General features: G+C 42.8%; 1 pseudogene; it reads right to left on the bottom strand.

Moving 5' to 3' along the window:
* Positions 1–1,654: 1,654 nt before the first annotated feature.
* Positions 1,655–1,772, bottom strand: LOC148535165 (5S ribosomal RNA; annotated as a pseudogene).
* Positions 1,773–12,470: the final 10,698 nt, after the last annotated feature.

The raw sequence follows: 12,470 nt of genomic DNA, 5'->3' as shown, positions 1-12,470 counted from the left end.
CGCACGCAGCCTGCCGATGTTTGCAATCTGCGCATGTGTACAAGATGCAGTGCACATGCGTGAACCAGTCGCTGCGATCGAGAAGCGTTCGCAGTCAGTACAAAGATGTTCTGCAAGCATGAGTGACAGGACGTGCCGTTTGTGGGTGGTGACAAGGGGTGGTCGATGGTAACGGGGGTGTGGTCTTGCGAACGCAAACGTGTCTGTGCATCTGAATGCCATTTCAGGGGCGTACATATTAAGACGCAACATCAGCATACACGTCACATGGCTGAATTAAACACAGCAGCACTCGCAGTGCTTGCGGTAGGATATGGTCAGCCACAAGTGCTGCATATGGGTCCGATGTCAGCCGATGTTACCGATTGTTTAATATACTTCCTGGAGATGACGTATGTTACCAAGGGAAAGTGGGCATCTTGTGTCAGGCCGGTGGGCATCTAATTTCATACCGCGATCGCAAGGCAAAACTTAGTGGGTGTACTAATGTCTTCCTTGCAGGCTTTGCATACCTTGGATGTGGACAGCCTTGCGACCGGGTCTGAATCAGGCCATGAGATCCCAATGGCCACAGTGCAGTTTCAATCTGAGAAGTGAATGTAATATATATATATATATATATATATATATATGGAAATAACGGCGGCACTCACAGGACTTGTATAAAGAAGACTCACGACTCAGGAAGGTCAAAGTTCAACGTTTCAGTCTGGCGACTTTTATCAAGAACTACAGACAGAGGATACAGTGCATACCTTTATACCCAGTGACATCCCATAGTGACAAAGTACACCGCTCACCACGCCGCTGATGACGTCATCAACGCGGGACAAGGCGCTTGCGTAATGATGCAATCGCGCACAACGTGGTTGCCATGGTAAGTAACCAGGATGACTAAATGTAAATACACAGAACAGGCTCGGCAACGAAAGCGTGCTGCAATCCCCGCCGCTTGCGCACTGGGGAGCGGGCACGCTGTCGCTGTGAGAAGGCAGACACATAGAAATACTGTGTAATGATTCCCGGTGAGGTGGCAAAGCGAGCGGTGGCATACAAATTAAACAACAATGTGAATACAGAAACAACATAATGATACATGTGGTTTATAGCAACACAATTTTAATATACTAAATTATCATATTATCGATCTTGCTACATAAGAAAGCATGTACCATGTAACATTCGTGATAACCACAGGTAAGTGACATATATCTTAGGTAATGTTGACAATCAGAACCAACAGGTCAAACATGTTATCAAGCTCTTACGCGAATATGAGGCCAAGCGATGCATCTATAGAAATATATGTATATAAATGATCAATATATGAACTTGTGAGGATGAAATGACCTCCACATGACCAAAACTGAACATGTGAAGCCTATAGGCTAATAAATGAGTGGTTCTGACCCTGCCAAGAACGAAAGAATGTAACATATAAGGCTGATATGGAACAAATGGCAGGTCATTGGGCTCTGACAGGTCCGCCATATAATATAGACTGGTGGATCCCAAGAGGGAACTCTGCAGTACACATTACAAATGATGAAAACACTGCCCAACTGGATGAATCTGATAAGAGTCCATCCACTGTGTGAACTAAGGAAAAGTGACGGCAAATGCAAACGGATGAACATCAGATAAGGATAACTCCGTGTTACAGCACCAGGTATTCCTAGATGGTCTCCCATTCAAGTACTAGCCTGGCCTACACTGCTTAGCTTCAAAGATCAGACGTTATAAGGCGTATCCAGTGTAGTATGGCTGTAGCAGAAGAATGATAAATCCAAGTGTGATCATCCTGCATATGTCTAAGACCGAGACAACAACGAATCAACACACAGCAGATGGCTCCAAACAAATCCGTGCCACTTGGCATTAAGAAGAGAACAATCAACTTGAAAATTGCAAACATATAAAATAAGCAGAGCAATGATGAAACCTGAAGATGTGGGTAACAACTACCCTGTAAGTATGAGTGTGACTGCACTGTGTGGCAGTAATGCGAGGAAGACCTCAGAAAAAACAGGAAAAGGAGAGTTGTTCGTTGAGACCAAATGGTGATATGGTGTTCATTTTATGAATCCAAAATGTTTCAAGTTGTAACAGCTTTTTATCCCTATCCCCTCCTCGTTTGTTGATGGGGACATGATCGATTAGTTTATATACCAGGGTAGATAATGAATGTCGGAAGTTCTTGAAGTGACGAGCCACTGGCTGGTCTATTTCCTTTCCTTCTAATGCTTGTCGAATTGCTGTGCGATGTTGTGCCATTCTGATTCTGGCAGTGCAAGTTGTCTTTCCGATGTAAGCCAGTCCACAAGGACACCATATCATGTACACCACACATTTGATAGTGCACGATAGTGTATGTCTAATGGGGAAGCGTTTCCCTGAGTGTGGGTGTACCACATCTGGGCCGGTTTCCATGAAACTGCATGTCGTGCAACCAGTGCACCGATAGCATCCTGATTTTTTGAATAAGAAATGTTGTTCAGGAATGAAGGGACCATAGTTGATATCATTGTGTACAAGCCAGTCTTTCAAATTTTTCCCTCGTTTGTAGCCCAGCATAATCCTCGAGTTTTTTAAAGACTTGATGGAATTATCGGTATTGATTAATGGCCAAAGACGTTTGGCAGTAGTGTTGATAAATTTGCTGGCAACTTTGTGTTGGTTAACAAATAACATCGTATCTGTTTTATTACTTGTTGTTTCAATCCCTTTGTCTGTCACTTCATGTACAGAAATTGCCTTGGATTTGGCTGCAGTCAGATCTTTAAGTCTATACCCACGTTGTACAAATTTATTTATCATACAATCAATTTCTTGTTCAGCTCGAACTGGATCACTGGTGATTCTTAGTGCACGCAAAAACTGAGAATATGGGAGACTTCTTTTGAGCGATGTGGGGTGATGGCTCTGTGCATGTAGTAAGGTGTTACTGTCGGTTGGTTTATGGTAAATGGAGGTCTGAAAATCGGTACCGGACCAATGGATATTTATATCCAAAAAATGCACATCGCTGTGACTTTGTTCATGAGTGAAAGTAATGTATTGATGCATTGTATTGATCTTAGACATAACCGAGGTGAATTCCACTTCCGTATCGGACCACAAAACCAATATATCGTCGATATATCGAACAAAAAAGATTAGGAATTTGTTGAAATCCGGATTGTGGAGAAAAAGTTCTTTTTCAACAAAAAACATGTAGATATTGGCAAACGAAGGTGCCACATGGGAACCCATGGCACAACCCTTCCTCTGAAGAAAAAATTTATTATCAAAAAGAAAATAGTTATTATTCAAGGTCTGTTTCAATAGACACAGGAAAAAATCTATATTGGGGCCTTTGTAATTAGAATGTGATCTCAGAAAGTCACCCATATAATCACAACCCTCCTGTTGTGGTATACTGGTGTAAAGCGAATTGACGTCTATCGTGCACAATAATAAATCATGTGGTAGATTATTCAGACTGTGCAATTTATCCAGAAGAGTGTTCGAATCTTTCAAGAATGTGGGCTCAAGGGAAATGAGGGGTTGTAAAAAGGAATCTAAATATTTGGATGTGTTACTGTAAAGGCTATCCCTAGCTGAGATAATGGGACGGCCAGGTTGTGCAGAGAGTGATTTATGAATCTTGGGTTGTGTGCATAGTAATGGAACAACGGGTTTGTCTGTCATCAGATACTCCTTGTTATCTTTGTTGATGTACCCCTGTTCATGAGCCTGTGTTAAACTATCATCGAGTTGTTTTTTAAAGGACAGGGTAGGTATATGTATTGTCATCATTCAACTGTCGATAAATTTCGCCACTATACTGGACTCTGTTCTGAATAACAATGGTGCCCCCTTTATCCGCTGAACGGATAATTATAGAATTGTCCTTACCCAAAGAGATCAATGCATTATATTCATCCTTAGATAAATTGTGTCGAACTGGTGTTCTCCCTTTAAATTGAGAACTTACCTCATGATCCAACATTCTAATGAAACTCTTAATTGAGGCATTATTGGAAGGGGGATCAAAAGAGGAGGCTTTTTTAAACAGTGAACTGGATGTTGTAGTGGATATAGAATCTGAGTTGCTGAAGAACTCCTTGAGCTTCAAACTCCTGTTTAATCTCCATAAATCTTTCTTCCAATGAAAGCTATTAAAGGAACATGTGGGGATGAATGCAAGGCCTCTTTGTAATAATTTGGATTCTGCCATAGTAAGGACACGGGAGGATAAATTGATGATTACGTTTTCTTTTTGTATACCCGTCTGCCTCGACCCCTGTTTACCATGTCGAGTGCGGGATCGTTTCCTTTTTGTGCTCGTGTGGCTACCCCTAAAGGGGGGCGTTGTGTAATTGGGAGTACAGAGGAAGGGATATCCTGATCACTTTGTGACGAATTGGCACCACTGGACCCTTCTGTATCGTGAGTCTTCTTTATACAAGTCCTGTGAGTGCCGCCGTTATTTCCATACATGTTTGGCAGTTTTTCCATTGGAAGGCACCCGGGCAAGTATCAGTTTTTTGTGGAGTGCCGGCCATTTTTTCCATTTTTGCAGTATATATATATATATTCAGCAATCCACTGCACTCGCCGCTCCCAGATTTGGGGTGCAGACCTGCACTCGCCATTCCCAGGAATGGGGTGCAAGTGGCTTGTGAGCACATTGCTTAAATAAATAAAATCAGAAAACTAAGCATGCACCATGTTTAAACACTCACAATAATATATAAATAAATAATGGGGTTTTGGTTCATGGATTGATCAATGCATTTAAGCCTGAAGCCCACATCACGGGACCCCACTTCTCTGCAGGTCCTACACTATCTGTAACACTGATGGAAACCTGGTAGCTGCTATCACATAGTTTAAACTGAAAAAAAAGTTACTGAAAAAATGTTACCTGGTTTAAAGCTCACCTGCCAGCTAATGGCTTTTAAAGGCAAGGCAGTCACCAAACATAGCTTCTATCATACTACCAAAAAGGCAGCTGACACAGGTTATTATAACTCACACTGGATCTAATGGACTAAAGTATAGTATGCTAGAAGGAGATATATAATAGGATAAAGGTCTCCAGACTGAATGAGATTTTGTCCCATTGAAATTTTTGATCAATAACTTTATTGGGATTATTGCTGTTTTTATTATTAGGCCAACCCTGGATTGCATTTTATTATCCTCAGTAAGATGAGCTGTCAATTAGTGTCTTATTTCAGATTGTGATCGTTTACCTACGAAAATACACATATGGTTAAAGAAAGACTGTATCTAAATATTCCATTACCAACTTAGGGATAAAGGATGAAATATTCCATACGACACAAGGACTAAGATCAAGAGTGTAATTCAAGAGCTTCTTGTTCTGTGTATGTATGTTATGGTTTTTGGTACCTACTAATAGGGGTACTACTGTGACAAGCTTCTGAATATCTAGCGCAAGTACAGGGTATTGTATATATATATATATATATATATATATATATATATATATATATATATATTAGGGGTGAGCGGGTTCGGATTTCTGAAATCCGAACCCCCCCGAGCCCCCCCGATCCGAGGCCGATCCGAGTCAGGCTTGACTTTTCCCGCCTGACTCGGATCTAAAATCGAGGCAAAACGTCATCATCCCGCCTTCCGGGTCTCACGGGTTTTGGATCCTATATAAGGTACCCGCGTCGGCGCCATTTTCTCACTCGGCTGTGGACAGTGAAGAGGGAGGGTGGGAGTTAGGGCTGGCTGGGCTGTGTAGTGTAGTGTAGTGTAGTGCAGAGCAGTGTTGTGCTGTGCTGTGCTGCGCTGTGCTGCTGTTGTCCATAGGAGCTGTGTCCACTACTTCAAAGTCCATAGGGGCTGGCTGTGTTGTGCTGTGCTGCTGTTGTCCATAGGGGCTGTGTCCACTACTTCAAAGTCCATAGGGGCTGGCTGGACAGTGTTGTGCAGTCAGTTGTCCATAGGGGCTGTGTCCACTCCAAAGTCCTGTGCAGTGTCCCAGTCCTAAAGGGGTGCTGTAGTGTTGTCCAGGGGGTGCTCTGTCCATCAGGGGTGCTCCGTCCAAGTGCTAAAAAAATATATATTTTTCTGTGTTTGTGAATTGTGTGCGCAGTAGCCGCACGTGCATCAACAAAGTAGTGCCAAACGTGCGCCTGTGTCATAAGTAAAGGGCCGGCTGGCTTGACCGTTAAAGGGTGCTGTAACCCCCAAAGTACACTCCAAACCAAATAAAAAAATATTTTCTGTGTTTGTGAATTGTGTGCGCAGTAGCCGCGCGTGCATCAACAAAGTAGTGCCAAGCATGCGCCTGTGTCATAAGTAAAGGGCCGGCTGGCTTGACCGTTAAAGGGTGCTGTAACCCCCAAAGTACACTCCAAACCAAATAAAAAAATATTTTCTGTGTTTGTGAATTGTGTGCGCAGTAGCCGCGCGTGCATCAACAAAGTAGTGCCAAGCATGCGCCTGTGTCATAAGTAAAGGGCCGGCTGGCTTGACCGTTAAAGGGTGCTGTAACCCCCAAAGTACACTCCAAACCAAATAAAAAAATATTTTCTGTGTTTGTGAATTGTGTGCACTGTGGCTGCACGTGCATCAACAAAGGAGCAGCGCCAAGCGTGCGCCTGTGTCCCATAAGTAAAGAGCCGGCTGGCTCATTTCTTAAAGGGTCGTGTAACCCACAAAGTGCACTACTCTCCAGCAAAAATAAAAAAATATTTTCTGTGTTTGTGTGCGCCTTAGCCGCACGTATATATCAATATAACATAAATGGAGGACCAAACTATCTCCGATAAAAATAAAATAGGGAAAGATCAAGAACCACTTCCTCCTAGTGCTGTTGCTGCTGCTGGGAGTTGTTCATCATCCCAGAGAGGAAGTAGGAACACCACTACTTTTACTAAACAATTGACCCTCCAACAGTCCCTAGTGATGAGGATGAAGTACAACAGCAGTCATCCTGAAGCAAAACGTATAACTGAGGCCTTGACTGCTATGTTGGTGTTAGACGTGCGTCCGGTATCCGCAATTAGTGCAGTGGGATTTAGACAATTGATGGAGGTAGTGTGTCCCCGGTTCCAAATCCCGTCTAGATTCCACCTGCATCCTCAAAGCAGCAGCGACAAGCGTGCATCTGTCTGTTAAAGGGTGGTGTAACCCTCAAAGTGCGCTCCACAAACAATAAAAAAATTCTTCTTTTTTTACCTGTCTTTGTGAATTGTGTTGGCTGTCGCCGCACCTGCATCCTCAAAGCAGCAGCGACAAGCGTGCGTCTGTCTGTTAAAGGATTACATCGGTGACAGCATCCAAGTAGGCATGTCAGACAGTCCGTACCTGTACTGGCAGGAAAAAGAAGCAATTTGGAGGTCCCTGTACAAACTGGCTCTATTTTACCTGAGTTGCCCCCCCTCCAGTGTGCACTCCGAAAGAGTGTTTAGTGCAGCCGGGAACCTTGTCAGCGAAAGGCGTAGGAGGTTGCTTCCACAAAATGTGGAGAAGATGATGTTCATAAAATGAATTATCAACTCTTCCAGGGAGACCAGCCTCCAGAACGTACAGAGGGACCTGTGGGTGTGGATTCCAGCGGGGACGAATTAATACTCTGTGAGGATGAGGATGTACACAACACTGAAGAGGGTGAGGAATCGGTGGATGAGGAGGATGAGGACGACATCTTGCCTCCGTAGAGCCAGTTTGTGCAGGGACAGATTAATTGCCAGCTTGTTTTGTGGGGGCCCAAACGAACCAATCATTTCAGCCACAGTCGTGTGGCAGACCCTGGCGCTGAAATGTTTGGTTTGTTAAAGTGTGCATGTCCTGTTTATACAACATAAGGGTGGGTGGGAGGGCCCATGGACAATTCCATCTTGCACCTCTTTTTTATCTTTGAATTATGTACTGTTTGGGGCCTAGTTTTTCAAACTGCCATTCTGTCTGCCACTGCAGTGTCACTCCTAGATGGACCACGTGTTTGTGCCGCCCACTCGTATCTCTTAGCATAGTCATCCAGCTACCTCGGTGCAACCTTTTGGACATAAAAACACTATTGTGAGGTGTGAGGTGTTCAGAATAGACTGAAAATGAGTGGAAATTAAGGTTATTGAGGTTAATAATAGCATAGGAGCAGAAAAACACACAAATTCTGTGATTTTAGCTATTTTTATGCTTTTTTAAAAAAAAATACAGATCCAAAACACAAAACCCTGAACCCAAAACACGGAAGGCTGGTTTTGGCAAAACCAATCCAGATCCAAAACACGAAGAAAGATCCAGATCCAAAACCAAAACACCAAACACGAAAATTGGCCGGTGCACACCACTATTATATATATATTTATATATATATATATATATATATATTTATATATATATATATATTTATATATATATATATTGTTCCAAAGTTCAGCACTCACAAAAAACCATATCCACAACAGCGGGGTGCACATCAGCTGTATGTCCAAAATCCAGGAATTCACCAGCAGATATATTGAAAAAAAGATGGCACTCACTAGTAAATGCAGCTTAATTTAATGATCAGGTCATAGCAGGCTCACATACAAAGTGACGTTTCGGTCCTCCAATGGACCTTTTTTAAGCAGTACAGCCTAATAACTGTGTATCCAGACAACAAGTACAGGTCCCAAGCATAGAAGTCACACTTACCTGTATCAGCCGGGCCACTTAAATAGTGTCCTTGCAGTACCTTTGCCACCTTCCTCACCGTGTGCGTTCGACAGCTGGAATGCAAATACCGGAAGTGACGTCACTTCCTCTCCGGCGGTCTCACCTTGGCAACAATAAACAATACTGCATAGTTGCAGACATAGCGGAGATACCTTGCCACTGATGTCCCACCACACATACATAGCAGCTCCCCCTCATCACTGGCTACAGGGTGGGCGCTTGTTGTAGCGTCAGACAATTAGATGCAAACAAGCACTATCAAAATTTAGACAAAGTCCACTTAATTTAGCAGGAGTGCATCATATAATGGAGAAACTAACTTAGACTAGCAGACATATATGTTCACAAATATAAGGCTTTGAGAGGAACAACTATGTAGGCAGCGGGCTGATCTTACATACTATAGAATATAGTATAATATAATCACCTATATACAATTTATACTTATACCAACACCAACATATGATATTTATTATCAAAAAATGACTTATTTTTATATATTTTTACTAAAAATTATATACTATTTTTATTATTTTATATCTCAAAGGAAATATCAATCATCATAGCTGATATTATCCAAGAGAAAGATTTTTTACATATATTAAAAAGAGAATAGAAAAGTTGAAAAAATCTGCTATTAAGGCAGTAGTAAAATTACACATATGAACATAAAAAAATTGTCCATATTGTATAATCATCAGTGGAGTACTGTAAATATAAAAAAATATATATATTAACAAGGCCGGATTCATCAATAAATTTCAGCTCTTGATCTTGAAGAGGGGCCTAATGTGGTAAAAAAAGAGGTCTAATGCTGCAAAAAGGCGCGTAACGCATTATGTTCATTCAGTCCTCTGGGCGAGATAATGTCCAATCGAAATATCCATTGGGCCTCAAGTTTATGCAACATTAATTCTCGATCACCACCTCTTGCCTGTGGAGGGACCCAATCTATCAATCTACACCTCAGGGATGATAGCTGATGGTCATTTTGTTGCCAATGTCTTGCCACTGGTTTGTCGGAATCACCAGTGTTAATTGCAGCTTCTGTGGTTCACCATCCGATCTCTAACATTTCGAGTAGTGAGGCCCACATAGGCAAATCCACAGGGACATGTAATCAGGTATATCACATGATCCAACGTACAAAATAGATTCAATTTAATCTGTATTGGTATTCCACTGTGGGGGTGGGGAAATGTTGAACCAGCCACCATAGATCGACATGTCATGCAGTTATGGCATTTAAAACACCCCTTCTTTGTTGATTTGAGCCATGTTTCACCTGACTCTCTGTCTGGTTGACATAAGGGATGCATCAAAAGTTGTTTCAAGTTGGGACCTCGTCGATAGGCCATAATAGGAGGCCTTTGCATATTCTCCATTAGAACCGGATCGGTGGCCAGTATCGGCCAATGTTGTTTAAATGATTTATGTGTCAACTTGGACTTGTAGTTTAGTACACCAATTCTCTGTTTTATCACTGTATAAACACTGTAGATTATTTGTATCAAATTGGGTGATGTCCGCCTTCACCTAAACCAATTCAATACCAACCTCTTCAATCACCAACAGCATTAAATCGAATGCACATTTATTAAGAACCCCGCACCATTTCAAACAAAATTTAGGATTAGTACGGCCAATTGTTGGAACATTATTGACCTAAATCCACGAGGGCTTTTGTTGGATCTATAGTATTCCATCAAAAATTGACCGTGCAGGGTCAGATCAATTTCTCGTTTCTTCATGCGCAGTGATTTATAATAGAGGTCAATAGGTTTCTCAGCCGGCAGACTCTAAATTCATCTTTATCAAATAAGACCTAGTCGATAGGACATAATAGGAGGCCTTTGCATATTCTCCTTTAGAACCGCACCGGTGGCCAGTAACGGCCAATGTTGTTTCAATGTTTTATTTATTTTATTGGCTTTATTGTCATATCGGCTTGAAAAGATCATTCTATTAGGAATGGCAGCATCTGGTGTTGGTGATATGGTGGTTAACTTTCTTCTTGACTTTAACAGGCATCTCTCAATGATAGTGCGCGAATAACCACGTTCGATAAAGCGTGCCTTCATATCCAAGATTTGTCTCTCAGCCATTTCATCCTCAGAGTTTAACCGCAAAACTCGTAGGAACTGAGAGATAGGCAAACTCTCCTTTAGCCTTGGAGGATGTTGGCTGGTTGCATATAATAAAGTATTATGGTCAGTCTCTTTTCTAAATAGGGTAGTGTATAACCTCTGACCTTTTTTGCAGACTGTCTCATGCAAAAAATAAGTAGTTTTTTTAATAATAAATATCATATGTTGGTGTTGGTATAAGTATAAATTGTATATAGGTGATTATATTATACTGTATTCTATAGATTATAAGATCAGCCGGCTGCCTGCATAGTTGTTCCTGTCTAAGCCTTCTATTTGTGAACATATATGTCTGCTAGTCTAAGTTAGTTCGTCCATTTTATGATACACTCATGCTAAATTTAGTAGGCTTTGTCTAAAGTTTGATAGAGCTTGTTTGCATCTAGTTGTCTGACACTAGAACGGGCGCCCACCCTGTAGCCAGTGATGAGGGGGAGCTGCTATGTATGTGTGGTGGGACATCAGCGCAGGGCCGAAACTAGTGTTTTTGTCACCCGGGGCAACACAGTAATTTGGCCCCCCCCCTCCCCCTGGTAATTTCCCCGCAGCAGTGCCCCCATAGTAATGCCCCTTCAGTAGTGCACCTATAGTAATACCTATGTACTAGTGACCATATGGTAATGTTCCCATAGTAATGCCCCTGTAGTGCCCATATGGTAATGCCCCCATTGTAATGCCCCTGTAGTGCCCAAATAGTAATGCCCCTGCAGTCACCATATAGTAGTGCCCATGTAGTAATACCCCTAGTAATGCCCCATGTAGTGCCCCCTAGTAATGCCCCTGTAGAGCATCCTGGTAATGCCCCTGTAGTGCCCATGTAGTAATACCCTTAGTAACACCCCTAGTTATGCCCCTGTAGTGCCCATTTAGTAATGCCCCTGTAGTGCCCATGTACAGACCCCTGCTAATGCCTCTGTAGTACCCCCTGGTAATGCCCATGTAGAGCCCTCTGATAATGCCCCTGTAGTCTCCCTGTTAACGCCCCCATAGTGCAGCTTACACACACACACAAAAAAAAAGAAATACCTTAAACTCCGCTCCTGTGACCGCCGCCATTGGGTCCGCCCGGCTGCTCCTCAGCATGCCTCTCCCATAGTGCCTTTGGGGAGAGCTGAAAGCTGGAGTTCAGGAGAGAACTCCAGCCTCCGGCTAGCGCTGCGCTGCAGAGAAGACCTGGTCGCTCGCTGGTAATAAAATCTCAGCGGGCGCCCGCCTTAGTCTCACTGCGGCTCCGGGCTGGAGGTCACTGATGCTGGGTGCAGTGGCGCACCCGGTGCACGTGCACCTCAAGCCCCCCTCTAGTTGCGGCCCTAATCAGCAGCAAGGTATCTCCGCTATGTCTGCAACTAGGCAGTATTGTTTAATGTTGCCAAGGTGAAACTTTTGGAGAGGAAGTGACGTCACTTCCAGTATTTACATTCCAGCTGTGGAAGGCAGCAAAGGTGCTGCAAGGACACTATTTAAGTGGCCCGGCTGATACAGGTAAGTGTGACTTCTATGCTTGGGACCTGTACTTGTTGTCTGGATACACAGTTACGAGGTTGTACTGCTTGAAAAAGGTCCATTGGAGGACCGAAACGTCGCTTTGTATGTGAGCCTGCTACGACCTGATTATTAAATTAAGCTGCATTTACTGGT

The sequence above is a fragment of the Taudactylus pleione genome, unplaced genomic scaffold (genome assembly GCF_031769625.1).
Source record: "Taudactylus pleione unplaced genomic scaffold, aTauple2 ptg000055l, whole genome shotgun sequence".
In the NCBI taxonomy this organism is placed as follows: domain Eukaryota; kingdom Metazoa; phylum Chordata; class Amphibia; order Anura; family Myobatrachidae; genus Taudactylus; species Taudactylus pleione.
Note: the sequence above shows the minus strand (reverse complement) of the source record. Positions and strands in the feature narration are given on the sequence as shown.